At 40.9% G+C, this 16892-nt stretch overlaps 1 long non-coding RNA gene across 1 annotated transcript in view; it reads right to left on the bottom strand.

Annotated features, from left to right (window-relative positions):
• Window positions 1–6077: 6077 nt before the first annotated feature.
• The window catches only part of LOC146797937 (uncharacterized), a 94595-nt gene continuing 83780 nt past the window's right edge, over window positions 6078–16892 (bottom strand). The window contains exon 5 of the long non-coding RNA XR_014968563.1: window positions 6078–8784. This is a non-coding gene — a long non-coding RNA (uncharacterized LOC146797937). The remainder of the gene's footprint in view (window positions 8785–16892) is intronic.

The following is a 16892-nucleotide window of genomic DNA, read 5'->3' on the forward strand; positions in this document are numbered from 1 at the left end:
ATTTAACGAAATTGCTGGAGGTCATCGATGAAGTAATTTAGGTAATCGAGGAAGATGTAGACCTTGAAGCCTAAGGCTAGGGGCGCAATGAAGTCTGCAATGGTTTACAGAAGCTGGAGCGAGCGCCTGGAGGGTGGGAATGCGAGGGTGCCTCTGATGGTTATCTTGTCATCTGTGCAGAGCTTAAAGTTGAGATGTTCCACGGGGGTGGTGGTGTTGTCGTTGGTGATGGTACATTGTATGGTCTCTTTGTGGACGATTGCTGTTCCTCCTCCCGGCATGTTGGTGCGGTCCTGATGAGTGATTTTAAATCCATTCAGGAATCACTGTGGTAATGTCTGGGGCAGACAGGTTGAGCCAGGTCACAGTGAGGAAGACCTTAGCAGCTGCTACTGGATGGGGGTGGTTGGGGGTGAAATTCTTTCTTTTTTTTAAAGGACTTAACTGGAACGGCCAGCCGCCTCTCCCCCGTCCTCTTCTTCCTGTCTCCAGTCCCAGCCGGCAGAAGGAAGCACCCGGGCACACAGGCTCCTCTGAGCCGATCACAAACCTGCAATGCAGAGTTGTGATTAGTCTGAGCACCGTGAGTTGGCACTCAGACGGGGACAGGGAGCCTGTGCATGCTCCTCACCAGGCTGTGCAATACAGTCTTGTGGGAAACGTGCAAAGTGTGCATGATTGTTTGGCTTTCCCAAGAGGGCTGGCCAAACACTCATGGGCACTTAGAGAGTATACACCACTCCTCCTCCTGTTCTGACCAGCTCCGCCCCACCACTGACTGCAATAGGAAAAATTAAATGATAAGAACAATACGTTATTATTATTTAATTTTTCCTTTTGAGAAGTGAGCTGCCACAGAGGAAGACCATGTCGGTAATGAGGTCCCATAATTCAGTGGCATGCTTGCATAGTCAGCGTGTGTTGAAAAGGGCGCATGCGAAATCAAGTAGTGTCTCTGGTGTGTTGGGTTTGGGCTGGTCAGTGGGATGGTATGTGGGATTTCATTTAGGCATTGTCGATTAGGCTGTTTGATTAATTTTAAAAGAACTCAGTCAGCTTTAAATTTGACCAAGAAAGTCTCAAGAAGGCTATCCTCTGCTCAACTACGAACTAGTTAGCATGTGGGTATCACTTTCTTAAGGGTATCAATGATGGCCATGTGTGGCAGTGTAGCAGTCTACAATGTAAGAACAGCTCCACAGTAGTCGAAAGGGTTATTTTTCTCCAATTTTCTTCCATGATGTAGGCATAGCTGGCTTTATATCTCAAGAGATGTGCATGCTTAATAATAGTGATACTTCCTCAATGGTACTCATTTTATTATCATGAGAAGAAGGAAGGGCTGTGATGGTCTTGCTATCTTTAAGTCTGTGTCAAAAATTCCCACAACAGGATTTGTTGCCACTCAACTATTTCACCACCCTACCATGGATGCAATCATGTGACCCTTTCCCACCTGTATCTACCCAAAGAAAGCTTGCACATGCATCAAAACTGCTACATAATTTTCATGCTATGGAAAGAAACAACAGTCTGTGACCTCTGCCTTTTGTTCTCAGCTGCAATCTATCACAAAAATATGCTATTTGAGCAGTCTAGCTTCAGGGCTCTTGAACACTGATTGTAGTGTACTTGCACCAAGGTGTGGATGGGTCACAATGAAAGTATCAATGACTGGGTTCACAAAGGTACTAGAAGTTCAAAACACAAAAAGTGAAAGAGTCGCAACACACATGCAGGTGCAGGAACAGAAACACTAGGAATGTGCAGTCACATTCAAGAGTCAGTAAGCAGCCAAACAGAAGTAATCAGATAGTACTGACACACAGGAACTCAGTGCTGCCACACACCTATTTATTTATGTATTTATTTATTTTATTTATATATCGCTTTACACCAAAGTACTGTATCTGTATAGAGATTAACAACAAAGTGTACGAAAAAATAGATAACATTAATCCGATGGAAGGAAGTTATGAATGAAGAATGTCATTATTTATTATGAAAGAGTGAAGAAAGACAATACCGTATTTAGAGTGAATAAATTACGTTATTTCTTGGAACTATGTAAAGCATTTTATAGTTTAAATTTATTTAGAGAAAGCTGGTAAATAGAATAATGCCTCCTAGGAAGGATGGATATAGTCAAAGAAGGGTTTGTGAGGATGACTGTGGTGTACACCATTGAAATATGATGCAATGAGAGAAGATCAAGACCATAGATGCATCTGGGTATCCCACTGAGAACACAAAAACTAAATAATGCAGAGAAAAATACATGAACTGCATGTCTTGTATATCCAGATATGGAGAAATGTCGTGTTATGTCAGGTTTTTGTAAAGCACCTGGTTACTCCATTCAGAGTGCCCCCGCACTGGATTCCAACTTACAGAGCCTCAATGAAATGAAAGGGATACACATGAATGGAATGTGCCTGGAAAATGACTTAAAATATGTTTTGCAGATTTCAGAATACTTTGTTAAGGTAGATAAAACAGATAAGAAGACTAATGAAAAGATAAGAATAAAATAAATGAAGCAAACTATAAGAGTTTGAGTAAGTGTCCAAAATATTATGATGGTTTGGATGTTTCAAATTTTGAGCGGCCAATGAGATTTGATTACAGAAAGGAATTAAAGGCAAAACCTAAATTGCAACCTGAATAGGTGCTAATAGTAAAAGTAGGGGAAAAGTGACAGAACGTAGGAAAGTTTATTTATTTTTTATTTTTTTAAACATAGTTTATTGAGGACCTTGACATCACATCCAATGCAAAGATTAATACAGAAGGTCTTTTGTTCTTGGGACAGTTTCTACAGAAGCATTGCATGAATCTACTATACAGTGATCGAATATCACTACGGAAAATGAACTACATATACTTCCGAATAATAGCTATGAGTTCTGCTAATCGTGAAATAGTGTCACATAAATATCAATAACATAAATCATATATATATATATTTTCAATTAACTAAACAAACCTAACTATGTCTTATCCCTCCCCATCCCACCCACCCCGTACTCCTGGTCTGTCTATGCTAATTATAATAGTAGCCGAAGGGGATTATTAGAGTATTTCTGGGGGGCCTACATTACCCATGGATTGTAGTAAATGCCCCAGGGTTTGGGAGGTTCGAGTCATTTGGTCCCAAAGCCGTATCGCGATTCATGGTGGTGGGGTACATTGTGGGGGTATTAAATCAAGTAGTTCAAAATCATGTAACATAATATCCCATTCCATTGAGATGGGTTGTTTTCGCAACCCTTTCTCTTTCTCCCTCCGAAGGGCTGCGCCTTCAGCCTTTCCCCATTTTTTCATGTCATCCTGCCAGCTGGGTAACGTCGGGCACCTGGGGGATTTCCACCACATGGTAAGGGCTCTTATTGCCGGAATGAGGGCCAAATCTAAGAATCTCAGTGGCACTTTCTGTGCACTTGTACGTCTACGAAGGCCCATGAGGCAATCCAGGACGCCATCTGAAACAGAAATGCGTGTAACCTCGCCTAGGGACAGACAAACGCCTCTCCAGTAGTCCTGGAGGCGGGGGCAGGACCATAGCATATGAAGGAAATCTACATCGTTCCCTTTACAACCGGGGCAGCAATGGTATACCTCAGGGGAACGTGTCGAAGGTAAAGGATTGTACGAGGGTGAATAGCAAAAAGATGGAGAATTCCCATTTTAGTCAGAAAAGAGTGAGAAAGCACCACAGGTGAAGATAACTCCAGCAAGCAGGCTTCTGTTCTTGAACAAATTGAACAGTTTTGGAAATATAGATTTGGCAACTTATCTACATAGGTCTGGGACTAGATTACCAAAATTGCAATTCCAGATGCCAAGGGCATGTTTATTTAGATTTAGGAAAAGAAGAGAACAATGGATAGTTACCCACGAGTGCAAAGCTAACAAGGCAGAGAAGAATAGTCTTCCAAAGATCTAGAATGCGAGACTTTGGATATGGGGTGGTGAAACAAGTAAGTTCAGTATTGGAGTTTGGGGTAGATTAGTGAACAGCGTGATGTAAGGTGGACAATGTCAGAAGCAGGTGATAGATCAAGTAGACCAAGAATTGAATATAGCTTAATGCTAATGTTGTGTCCCATGGAGACAAAATAAGGCACCCAAAAGATGATGGGAGGAATGCTCACAAATAATCTAACCACTGGCAAACAATTGAATTAGTATTCCATCCCGTCGTTTTTTTTGCCCACTATGCCACCTCAGATTATGCCCAGCTATATGCAAATCACCTTTGGTCCTGCTCCAATGGGAGCATTCCAGCCTGAACTGCCAAGCCAGGTCCTCTCTAAACTGGAACACAAATGACCCAAGGCCAGGTTCGACCTCCATGGGCCTCTTCAGTCTGATGCAGCTTGCACAGTGAACAATGGACCAACATCTGGACATAACCTTATTTGAAATGCTACTCAAGCGATTGCCCATGGTTAAACAACTTGCAAGAATTCCTCCCATCACTTTATGTGTGTTTGAGACAAAATTTGAAACATGAAGAAGACAGTCTTAGTCATATGGCTAAGAAAGAAAAACAACTGGTTAGCAGACATAAAAGAGCAGCATTCAAGATAACGAATAAGACAAAGTCACGTCATAAGCAAAGAGAAGACAACTTGTAAAAAAAATGCTAACGGGCACTCAGAAAATAGACACAATTATACTCTTGAAATAGACAAAAGAGGATCCATCAAAAACACACAAAATCACACAGCAACAACACGCAAATGATAATAACTCAGTGATCTAATAAAGTAATGTATGTTAGTAGTGTGGCATCTTATGAACTTATGAACAATAAATGAAGACTCTCAGTAAGCGTGGGGTGTTTTCTGAAAGGAAATGGCAGGTTTCCTACGGATCAGTCGGCTACCTATTGAACCAATCAAATAATCTTTATTTGGTCGAAAATACCATAAAAGCACAGGTTAAAACAAGTTACAAACAGATCTCACACGATAAAATAAGTAGATAAGGCTACCTATTATTTCCTTCTCCCTTCCCTTCTGCCCTCAGTTCATGATGGAATCGATGACTTGAGAGTCACTTCAGCTTCTTGGCACCTAATGTTCTGGTTGTCTGGAAGACACATCGATCTTCTGCTTAAGCGCCTTCGAAATCACAGCTACATTACATGTTGCTACCCAAGAATTTCCATTGCCCTCTTATGAATAGACGGTGTTTGGGTCCACATAAACACATCTGATAATACAATTTAAAAAAAACTATTAGATAATTGATAGTGACTCGATTGCCAAGACACCTGTATAGTCTTTCCTTAAACTGTGTCCCCTGTAAAGGACACTACCGTATCTGTACATGAGCTTGAGTCAGCTTAGGTCATACTCAATTTGTTGAGTAAGGAATCTATTGTTGATACCCATTTATTGCATTGTGTGGGAGGTAAATGCCTTATCACAGGTGACTTCATTCCATGGCTCTCATTCACTACGATTTTCCAAAGGTCATTTCACACTAAAGCGTTCTCAAAGGCCATTTTGCTACAAAGGTTAATTCTCATATTGTACAGAAACTCGCATACATTCAGCATTCAGGAAGAAAATACAATGCAAATGTGGCGAGTACTCACATTCATACATGGTGGGTATTCACAAACATTTGCAAAGCCTTTCCAAAACGTCTTTGTACTTTGCAGTTAACTGGCTGTGTTATTTTCAAGTGGGACAGAAGTGAGTAAAAGACCACAGAATACTCTAAAGAGTGTGTGTAGAAAAGAAACAAGACAGATGGAAAGATGTTCTAGACTTTAAGAAAAAAGAAAAAACACCCTTTCTGTGAAATTTCAGATAATTATTAATGCACAGCCAGTTTTTTCGAATGCAGAAACTCCAGATATCCTAAGTTAAAGAAAGAGACCTAAGCTGGGAACATTGTGAATATCTTAAACATATTTTACATTCACGTAGAACTATGCGAATTGGTGCAAAGTTGGAGGATTCCAGCAACGGGCGCAATACTTTTTTACCAAGAATCAGGACCCAATTTTTAAACCTGAATCCTTAATATATAGACTACATTTAAATAATCAGGGAACATTATTTTGCCACCATAGCCTTTATTGAATTTATTAGTGGTTAAGGTAATTTATTCACAAAACTCTATACTTTATTGGGAGATATAATCTGGGTGATGAGAATAAGTCTTCTTTGAGAAATAACCCTTCTTTCCTGAACAGAAACTACATGAGAAGAAAGCCATATATCGCTAGAGATGGATGAAAGCCCTTTATCACTGAGTCATTGTGCCATAGTACAAATTCCAAAATGTATGTAACAATGCCATGTCACAATAATATTTTCACACAGAGGTTTTATCAGTTTCCACAGATCTCATAAACCCGATGGGGCTATTAACTGCTGTTACTGGGCCCATCAGAATTAAGAGGCCACATATAAGGAGCACCCTGTGTTTCCACATATATTTGTTTTGCCTTTGTCTGTGATGCTACAGGTCCCGCTTGCTGCAAAATGGGCCCCATCTGTGGGAGGATGGTGCTCAAAATTTAGGGATCCTTAGTTCCTGGGCTATGTGTGGGGGGTTGCCTGTGACCAAAACCAAACATGAATTTTGTGGAATGGACTGATGCAAGAAAAGACCAGGAAAGAGGGTCACACTACAACAGTGTAATATCACCAGGGCATCATTAGTTTGAGTACCCATAGGTGGAGCTCAGAGCAAGGTTTGTAGCCAAGCTAGCGTGTGATGTGATGGCTAACAGGGAAATGAAGTCACGGATGTTTTTGGCATTGAGCCAAACACACCATTAGATGCTTTTTGAAGAAAGGTGGAGGCGGCACCAGGAATGAAGTCACAAATCCATAAATGTGATCTTATTCAAAACAATCCTTTATTCATCTTCATATAAAAATAGGAACACACAGGACAACAGCCAACGCGTTTCGTTCCTTTTAATGGAACTTCATCAGGGCTTGGGTTGTACGGTGCACATGACATTTCCAGACAACAAAAAAGCTTGAAGGCATGGCATAATTTGTGTTAACGTAAGAAGGGTGGTCCTTCTGATGCCATATCCACCAGGGTTCACGGTAACAAAGGAGTTTACCAACAGAATAGACAGTTGCAGTTCTGCCACTGGGAAAGTCAACATCCTTTGATATCCAAATGGGATGATGCAAGGGGATAAAACAAGTGGAAAGGCAGGGCATCCAGACATTTATGGCTGATGCCTCTTTAACACTCACCTCTAATTGTACCCAACAGCACTTTAACATCCTAGTTGTAGTGCTGTTTTAGGAGTGCCTGATGTTCATCAGGTTGTAACCTGTGTCAGGGGTGCATCTCGGCATGTAGTTGTACTGTGAAATACTTTGAAGGTCAAGGTACAGTCAACACTATCTGTGTGGACACTACATTAAGGGATCTTTATTGCATACCAGTGATGAAGGCTTCAATCTGGCTGTCAACATGGTCAGGACATGAGGCCCTGTCTGTAAAGAATGGTAGATAATCAACATCAGCTTTATCACATTTTATGACTGAAACAGGCATTCCTGGAGTTGAGAACATCAACTGTGTGATGAGGACAATATTTATAGAAAGAAATTCTGGCTTTTGAGCTCTTTCTATGGTTCGAGCCTGTAAAAGTGAGGCCCACGACAGGCTCCCAGGTGAGAAGACTGGCTGAAATGTCTGGCCATTGTATATAGAACTTATATGAAATATCTTTTGCTCAAATATGGACATCTTCTAAAATGATCTATGAGGAGAATTCTAACAATGTTAAGAGATAACAGATATGTCAGATATAATGCAACTAACTAATCAAGTGATACATACACAAGGGTAGTATTCATACTCTGTTTTCCGTTCATAGAAAAAGTGACCAGATGTTTAGAACATGATAGTTGGAAAGGATAAATGGATTAGGTGGGACGGAAGTATGACAGCTGCAATAGATCTCTTTTCTTACCTGGCCTTCCTTTTTGGTGTAAAGGACTTGGTTTCAGAAGCAACAAAGTTGTGTTAGCCAGTAAATTATGTATGTTTGTGTCCAACTGTTAACTGAACATCAGCAATGCCAAGTTGCATTATGAAATACTACTTATGCTTAAATCGTCGTGTGAGCAGAGAACAGTTTTACAAATCATGTGTTGATTTATGAAGTCAATAGACAATAATGCTGGATAATTCCAACACAAAATAAAGACAACTAGATATGGTTTCTGCCATTTATTTAAGCATAAAATTTGTCTTCTTGGCACATAAAAGCTTTCCGGTTTATTGAAAAGCTTATAGTGTGTTCAAGAATAAATTTTCTCTTCCAAGATGGCTGTAATATTGATATTGATATATGAGCTGAAGAGGTTTTGTGAACCTTATCCACCTTATATTTCTATGATATGGTCAATGACACTTAGGGCTAGGTAAATGTTAAACAGAGGAATGAAAGAGGTACCAATGAAGGGACAGAGCGCTCCTCATTACTTGGATGGTTGTCTTCCAATAACTACCGCTGTTGATTGCCCAAAGAAAGATGGTCTCTAAATGCCTTGCTTGGCCAAAAGAAAGTTGCATCCACTGTTGTGATAACATTAATTGAGGACAATTATTAAACAAACAGAATAGAAGGCTTGTTTCTTTCCATCTTTCTCTTGTTCATTGTTGGGTTGATGTTGCCAGCATTACTTGATGATGTGAGTCAGTGGAGGAGTACATAACATGGTGTCTCTAGTTTTCTCTCGAAGTCCCCTCTTCTGATTTATCACTAGGACCCTCTTGCTTTGCCTGATGAATTACAAAAATGAAGCAAGTATTAGAAATTCTGAGTTTTGGGGTAGATTTCAGTAAATGACACAGTGAGAGGACTGAACAGGTAACCTTGTTTCTGATGAACATAACTACAAGAAAATACTGAGATATATTAAAAGATTAAAATGTACACAATGAAGCATGCAAGTTGGCTGTTTACAAGGAAGCAATGGCATAAAGTGAAGCATAGATACAAATTTATGAGTAAAGCCATGTAAACCTACACCAAGAAATACTACTGTTAGAGATATATAGGCCTATACTGAGCAGGAAAGACTTAACCTTTTTCTTAGAAATGCTGATTTTTAAAAGACACAGACCTATATGTATAAAAATAATAGCTGAAAGTTTGCAATATCATCACAGAGAAACAACTGAATAGATACAGACCTATAATATTCATTTTTTTGCTCCTTAAAATGGTACCCGTCAAAGCATTTTTTTAAACGGATCCAATATTTATAAATATCTGGGCATCAGTGAGCATCATTCACCCCAGTAAACACCAAAATATAGGTTTATCAAGCATTAGTCTCTGGTAGCAATAACTACTGACTGCATCAAGACATTTGTCACCACAATTCAAGAAGATCTTTGATTATAAACATAGATAGTCGTACACTTAGGTTTGCACCTCAGCTGAACTACAAATGCCTTGGCCAATCACATATGACCAGGTCACTGGGACAGTGCACCCATCTCTCCTATATTCCAGCCCTATTTTCCAGGGGATCTAATAATATTAAACTGGGGTCTTTTCAAGATCACCCACATAAACTGTCAATATAATTGGTGCAATGACAAAACGTTACCAAATCCCATCTTTCACATGTGACCTCACATGAATAATGACAGTCCTTTCACATTCACTTTCTCATCCCATTGTACTGTACAGATCAGAAAAAAATATTTAGCAGCCACAGTGGTGCACTCAATTGCTGCTTTATCCAAAAGCACGGTCAGTTCACTACGTCCAAAGATCTGAAGAAGTCCACAAATGCACACAGTAGCGGGAACCTCACACCCTCCGTAGACAAAGCTACTGAGGACACCACCGCCACCACATCGAACATACTCAAGACAACTTGTGTGATTGCTTTTGTTATTGTCCTGTCTATCCAATTATCCAGATGTTCATGTAATTTCCTGGCAACATTATTTACAGGGTGAGAGCAGAGCTAATAACCTGTAATCCTGCAGATATGGGTCAGCTCTATGACTGAGTAAGCAGGCTCCTTTCCAGTCTGGGACTATCCTTTCCTCCAGTGAAGCAGGGACTATCTCACTAAACACCATGGTCCACCGTGAAGAATATTATTGGAAGGCTGCAGTACCATGATTAGAAGGGCTAATTCCTGTAGATTTCTTATTACAGGAGTGCCTCCTTCCATTGTATGTTAGAATATATTATCTAATATTAACATCATATCCTAAATATAATTCACAAAAATATTCCACCGTTGGGTGCAGCTTTTCGTTATTTTGTAAAAGATATTTAGGCAAAAATATGTATGCAAAATATATTCTGAGAGATATATTCTATATTTTACATAATCCTCAGCCACTTGTGTCCTCCTTCTAGTTGAAGGTAATACAATTGTGGATTCCTGAAGCTGAGTCATAGATAACAACTGTCTAACTGATCTCACACCCACCACCATCATTTTCATAATAGTCACCCGAACTGACATATTAATTGATGGCAAAGTTATAAAAACATAAGACATATGCCATGCTTCTCATGTGCTAGGGTGAATTCTTACTTATCTATCAATATTTTATTTGAATTGTAATTTGCATGTGTAGAATTTATTCAGCTTGACTTTAATGACTAAACCTCACCCAGGCTGTCTCTTCCTATGCCTTCCGGTAGTTTTCACTTGAAGCTTTACAGACTCAAACTACACCCGAGTGTCTTCCCAGAAGAGCACTCTATGGAAAAGCTTTAGACAGCCTAATACACCAGGGTCTTGAATATTCTTACTGAAACTGTAGGAAATGGGTTCCACCCATTTATTCCCCCTGGAGTTTGCACTTTTTGACTAACTGGTGTTGGACTTTTAGTGTGAGTGAGTCTCACCAACTGAGTCTCACTCACTGCTAAATTCTGTGGCTATGGAATGACAAGGCTAACAGCCAGTGTTCATCATTTAAGATAAGGAGCTCCTGCACAGCTAGAACAAGAATCTTTAGGCGAGTTACATGCATGTGCACACATGTGCGAGCTGACCGTGTGAGACTACCATCTCCTGCAGCCTGGTACTGGTACACAGGTAGCCTGTCGCAAAAGGGGCCCCCGTGAAAGTGAACTTTCTCTCCGTATGATCTGTACGTATTGTATTTCTCTAGTTAAACATCTGTCCCTCTTGGAGTACCTCTACTTGTGACTCTGTCTCTCTACCCAATGCCATCTGAAGGATTTATGGGGTCCCATGCAAGACATATTTTTGTGGTTTTTGTGTGACCCTGATGTATTGTTTGACTGTTTGTGGTTAAGACTGTAAGGCGGATGTGTGCTGAGACCTTCATGCACAACCCCTTAGTATCCAACCCTGGTCCATGAACCTCTCCTCTCCTCCCTGCATCTTCAACTTACCGCTGCACCGCAACCCTCATCTGTCCTTTTCAATTATCCTCTGCTGCTCTCCACTCTCTCTACATGCCTTCCAATTCCCATTTCCTTTTAAGAGCCTACTGCACTGCTGCTCACTATAGTTCCCTATCTCCCCAAGTCTCATTTGTACCTCATGAGGTAAATATTTGCTCTTTCTTCCCTTATCTCTGGTAAACCCTCCCCTGAGCCTCTCCTTTGTGGTTCACCTCTCCTTTACACCTCTCCCTTTTTTTGTTGTTGCAGATTTATATAGCGTGAACTCGACCCGAGGATATTGGAGCGCTTTACACGAGCACTGGTTATGTTACTCAAGAACACATTCAAATATATATATATTTTTTGCAGATTTATATAGCGTGAACTCGACCCGAGGGTATTGGAGCGCTTTACACAAGCACCGGTTATGTTACTCAAGGACACATTCAATTTTTTTTTTTTTTTGGTAGGCACGGGGAGATTAAGTGATTTGCCCACAATCACAGAATGTGGACGCCACCCGAGGCTCGAAGCTTGGTTTCCAGCACCAGAGTCGGCAGTCTAGCCGACGGACGACATCCTCTCCCTTGTAGCTCTACTATTCATTTCTCTAGTACACCCTGCCCTTCTACCTTTTCCCTTTACCCTTTAGCACCTTCTCTGCACAAGCTCTGCACCAGCAGGAAGTTGCATCATTTTGTTGTAAATACTTATGACCTTGACACCCTACGAGTTTCCCAGGGTGTGGAAGTCACACACTTTTTCTGTTAGGGACAGCCAGCCTTCCAATGCTGTCTGGAACAGACAAAAAATACATCAGACCCTAAGTAGGGCGGATGGTCTAATGTACTAACAACGATGCCCCCAATTTCATTGAGCCATTGGTGTAGGGTCTCCACGGCAGAACCAGTGGGGGAAACATGAAGGACTGCCCACCCCTAAATAGAGCAAGTGAACCATCAGTTTGGCGGGAAAGGTACTTCGCAACGCTTACAGCAGAGTACCCTGTCCACCAAATTCTAAGTTGGACCTAGAAGTTTTTAAATAAATATTTATAAAACACAAATAGTTTGAGCTTCTAAAAGTCAGCCTGAGAATCAAGCAGATGTGGAGCGACATGTCAAATTCAGAAACAGGGACTTAAAGATGACACGCTTTCACCAGAAAGCACTGGGGACCGATTCCTGTCACTGTTATCACTATGACAGTCATTATGAGTCTGCTCACCCTGTTTCTACATACTGGCTTTCAGGTTTCAGGTTTTGACACAAATTCAGTCACGAAAAGTTTAGTTTGGACGAGAAACTGAGTGGAAAAAAAGTTACATTTGATGTCAAAGAGAAACCACAAATGACCAAGCTGAAGTCTGAGATAAAGCACTCGACGTGAGCAGAAGTGAGAGAAGAGATATGCGGCGAATGACGCCCACAGGATGCAGGCCTCCTTAAGGGAGGAAGGTGCGTGCACTAGGAACCACCGCAGGGAGCCGTTGGGGATCCAACTTTAAAGAAACATTGTGCCATGTGATTATCCACTGACATTGCGGCCTCACATGAAGCACACATCACAGAACTACACGTGTGATCTATTACAATGTTAGAATAAGTGGATACACGTACAAGGCCCTTTAGCCTTGTTTGCACATTTAATGTCCAAATCCAATAGACCTGCTTGGATTTTGTTAAATTTATTGCAGAATTGTTAAGGCAACCAAAGGCTTGGGCTGTTAGAAAAGTGACATACCCCACTGAAACCTCTGTAGGGAAGTCCATCTACAAAATAGAGAATGAGGGGCTGATTCACAGAAGTAATCTGAGACAAAATCCTAAACGTACTACTTTTGGTATTCACAGAAAGCATTTAGCAGTAGTAAAGTTAGGATTTTGTCTTAAGTTTGATTTAAGACAGACTTAAGACAGACTTAAGACAGACTTAAGACAAACTTAAGACAGACTTAAGACAAAATCCTAACTTTACTACTACTAAATGCCTTCTGTGAATACCGAAAGTAGTAAGTTTAGGATTTTGTCTCAGATTACTTCTGTGATTTGGGCGTTGTGTGAATAAAATACACCACCTACGGCAGCCTTACTGTGCTTGGATCCATTTAGTGCATTTTTTCAGGTGTGGTACATTTTCTCTCAGCACTTAGGGAGAAATTAAAGAAAAGATAGCACCAGTGTAGTAGTGTAGCATTGTTAGGTCAGTTTCCAATGGAAAGGTATTTTTTGTTTTCTTAACTTTGGCACCATTAGTCAAATGTGCACAAAACTTTTTTTTTTTTTTAAAGTACATCCATGGTGGATGATCAAATTATGCAGCATGGGCGACTAGATTATGTGGCAAGAAAAGGCAAATTATGTGGCGCAATGCAGCACATTTTGTCATAGTGTTACTTCAATAGTTTGTCATTTTTACACTTGTTAATACTGCATGCGCATAGGTTTCACCTCGTTAGTGCCAGCTTTAAACCCAAAGATGGCAATAAGCATCTGAAATGTGACAAGTCAACCATTGTGAACAAGATGTGTTTCTACATTATTAATAACTTTTTTTTTATACATTTGACTTGGAAAATCTGCAGCTAGGTATATAGCAGATGGTGGATCATGTTAAAACGGAGCACATTCATAATTATGGGAGAGATAGCTGCAGCTGCAAAATTGCATCATTCCAGTGGCCCTTGCCAAGGGGGATGTGATCATCATACACCCATCAATGAGCGAGACTGTCGGGAGCCTGCCTGCATTAAGGAATGTGTGGTCATCATGCAGTTTCCAATTAAAAGGCCTATCAGGAGCCATCATGCACTATGATGAAGCTGGTCATCATGCACCCATCAATGAACAGCTTAATTAGGAGCATGCATGCACTAGAATAGATCTGCTCATCACGCTTTCCTCAATGACCCTGCATGCACCAAGGTGGATTCAATTATCATGAACCCCTATTAAGGAACTGGGTTTTCAGAAGCCAATGGGGAATGCATGGGGAGCCCAACACTCAGTGCAGAGGGATTTATTAGGAGCTCCTGTACTAACTGAGTCTACTAGAGACCTACAGCAACTAAATGCTGATTAAAACACAATGGACCTGATCCACAATGGGCCTCTGCACTCGTGACTGAGGCCCCTCTAGTGCTTAATTTGAGCCAGTGCTTTCCGGTGCTCAGCACCGACACTTAATTGGTTTCCGGTGCTCGGCATCTAATTGTTAACACCATACTTAGAGCAGTCTACCACATGGTGGCGCTGCTCATCTAATTTGGAGATGAGCAGAACAACAGTGGTTTATGAATAAAATATACATTAAAATAATGCTAATCCCTAGAGAGGATAGACGTTATCCACACTGCAACTTGTCCCACCGCTCCAACCTGACTAACTTACTCGATGCACCACACAATTGACACCACCATTATTTTATTTTATTTGTTGAAGGGGGGAGGGAGAGGGCTTTCTTTGTCTAGAGGTAGGTTACCCTCCACGTTGGAAGGGCTCAATTTGATACTGGTCACACGCGGAGAGGTGGATTGAGTCTTTAAGCTTACTCTATATGCTACACACTGTGCCTTTATACTATTTGAAACTATGCCTATACTATTACACTTCAAACAGGGAAAGGTGCTGAGTGTCGTGCTATAGGGCAATTCCACCTCATCTACGCCTTGTCGGATATACTCTGTCACTGTGTGAATCAACAAATGTTCTGTTGAAATGTTAAGGAGTGTGCTCTGAATACGCACATTATTCAATGTGACAAAGACCATGTACAGGTTTGCAGATAATACAAGAAGGTTGATTGTTACGAAGAAGATGATGGATTTCTTGAAAGACTGTAATCAATAACTAGCCACCTGTAAGCGATATCCGAAGGTCTCTGGAAAATGTATTATCATGCTTGTTTTTATTACTGTGCAAAAAAATCAATAAACACAAGTTTGACAAAAAAACATAATAATGCTAATATCTGCCTCCCCAGCCATTCATTTAGCTTTAGGGACCTGGAATAATCTGATCTGTCGCATTTACATGCGAGAGAGATGGTTAGTAGTTGTTTTGGCAGCGATGACAAGGGCGATGGGTGGTGCAAGCTGCAGTGGCCTCCTGGTCAGAGCCCTGGCACTTGATATTTTACAAATTAAGCACTGGGCCCCGCAGTCATGGGGGAGTCTCCATACTCTGGGAGGAATCTCCGCAGTGAGAATTCTCATTACGGAGATTCCGCCCTGAGTGCGAAGACTCCCCCACGACTGCAGGGCACTCGCCATGAGTGCGGAGGCCCTCTGTGAATCAGGCCCAATATATGGAGCAATGCGTACATATACTACAGGGAGATCTGATCAAAATGCACCAATCAAAAATATCTATTATGTATAAAGAAGGCATTACATATCAGTGATAGAGTCTTATCAGCATTCTATGAGAACTGGGGAGTGCTAAGCCCCGAGTATAGATCAATGAACATGTCTTATCAGGGATCCTCAGATAGCATGCAGGATATGATAATCCTGTATAGATGAATGAGCAGGCCTCATGATATGATTACAGGATCAAATTAAAGATTCAAATTAAGGATCCAATCACCCAGTATTGCTCAAAGATATGCCTTATCAAGGACACACTGACATTCAGGCGATCAAGCCTCCCTTTACAGGCAATTAATAGGGCTGGTATGATGGCCCGCAAGAACTTAGGTTAACTTAATATGGGATTTTGGGGCTGAAGATCTAAACATTCTGTTGAACCAATGGTAGCTTTTTGAAGATAACAAAAATCTAAATATTTCAGGTTTTGTACCCTCGATTGGACTAAATATAAATAAAATACCATGGCCAAAGTCACCCAGATCTGTCATTCAAATTACATTTAGTCATCTCGCAAGGTCTCTTCATAGCTGAAAAAAGAGATGCATCTCTTTCTGACACACCTAGATTATTTCTATCTGAATCAAAAATAGTTGAGAGGCACGCCATAAGTCAAACATGCACTCAGTTTTTAATTTGAAAATAAATGAGTGCCGGAGCCAAAAGCTCTGATCAGAAGCCCACAGCCGGTGCAACTAAATGCCAGCCCATAGAATACCAAATCTGCGTAGTCTTCCAGTCACCTTAGGCCTCTTTAATCCACTCCCTAGGCATTCCCTGACCCTTTCTCTCGTTCTTGCAGGTTCTTGCTTTCTCCCTTTCTTACTGTTTTCTCATCTGTCTCTCATCCGTATTTCTGCAGTGTTTGCTTTCCCCTTTCCTGTTGATGTCTGATGCAGTAGAATAAGTTAGTCCCTAAAATTACGTGCTGGTGGCCTCTACTATCAACCTCCGACTCAAATTGAGCACTGTTTGAATTCTTCTGAGTTTCAGTGTGTCTTCAAAATATTGCATTATTTTTAATGATCAGCCCTTCTAAGCTTTCCAGGTCCACGCTTAACTAGCTGCTCCTGCAGGTTTGCCTTTACATCCTAGGACTTGTAGTTTTGTCTTTTCAATTGCATAACC

This window comes from Triturus cristatus, chromosome 9 (genome assembly GCF_964204655.1).
Source record: "Triturus cristatus chromosome 9, aTriCri1.1, whole genome shotgun sequence".
Classification (NCBI taxonomy): domain Eukaryota; kingdom Metazoa; phylum Chordata; class Amphibia; order Caudata; family Salamandridae; genus Triturus; species Triturus cristatus.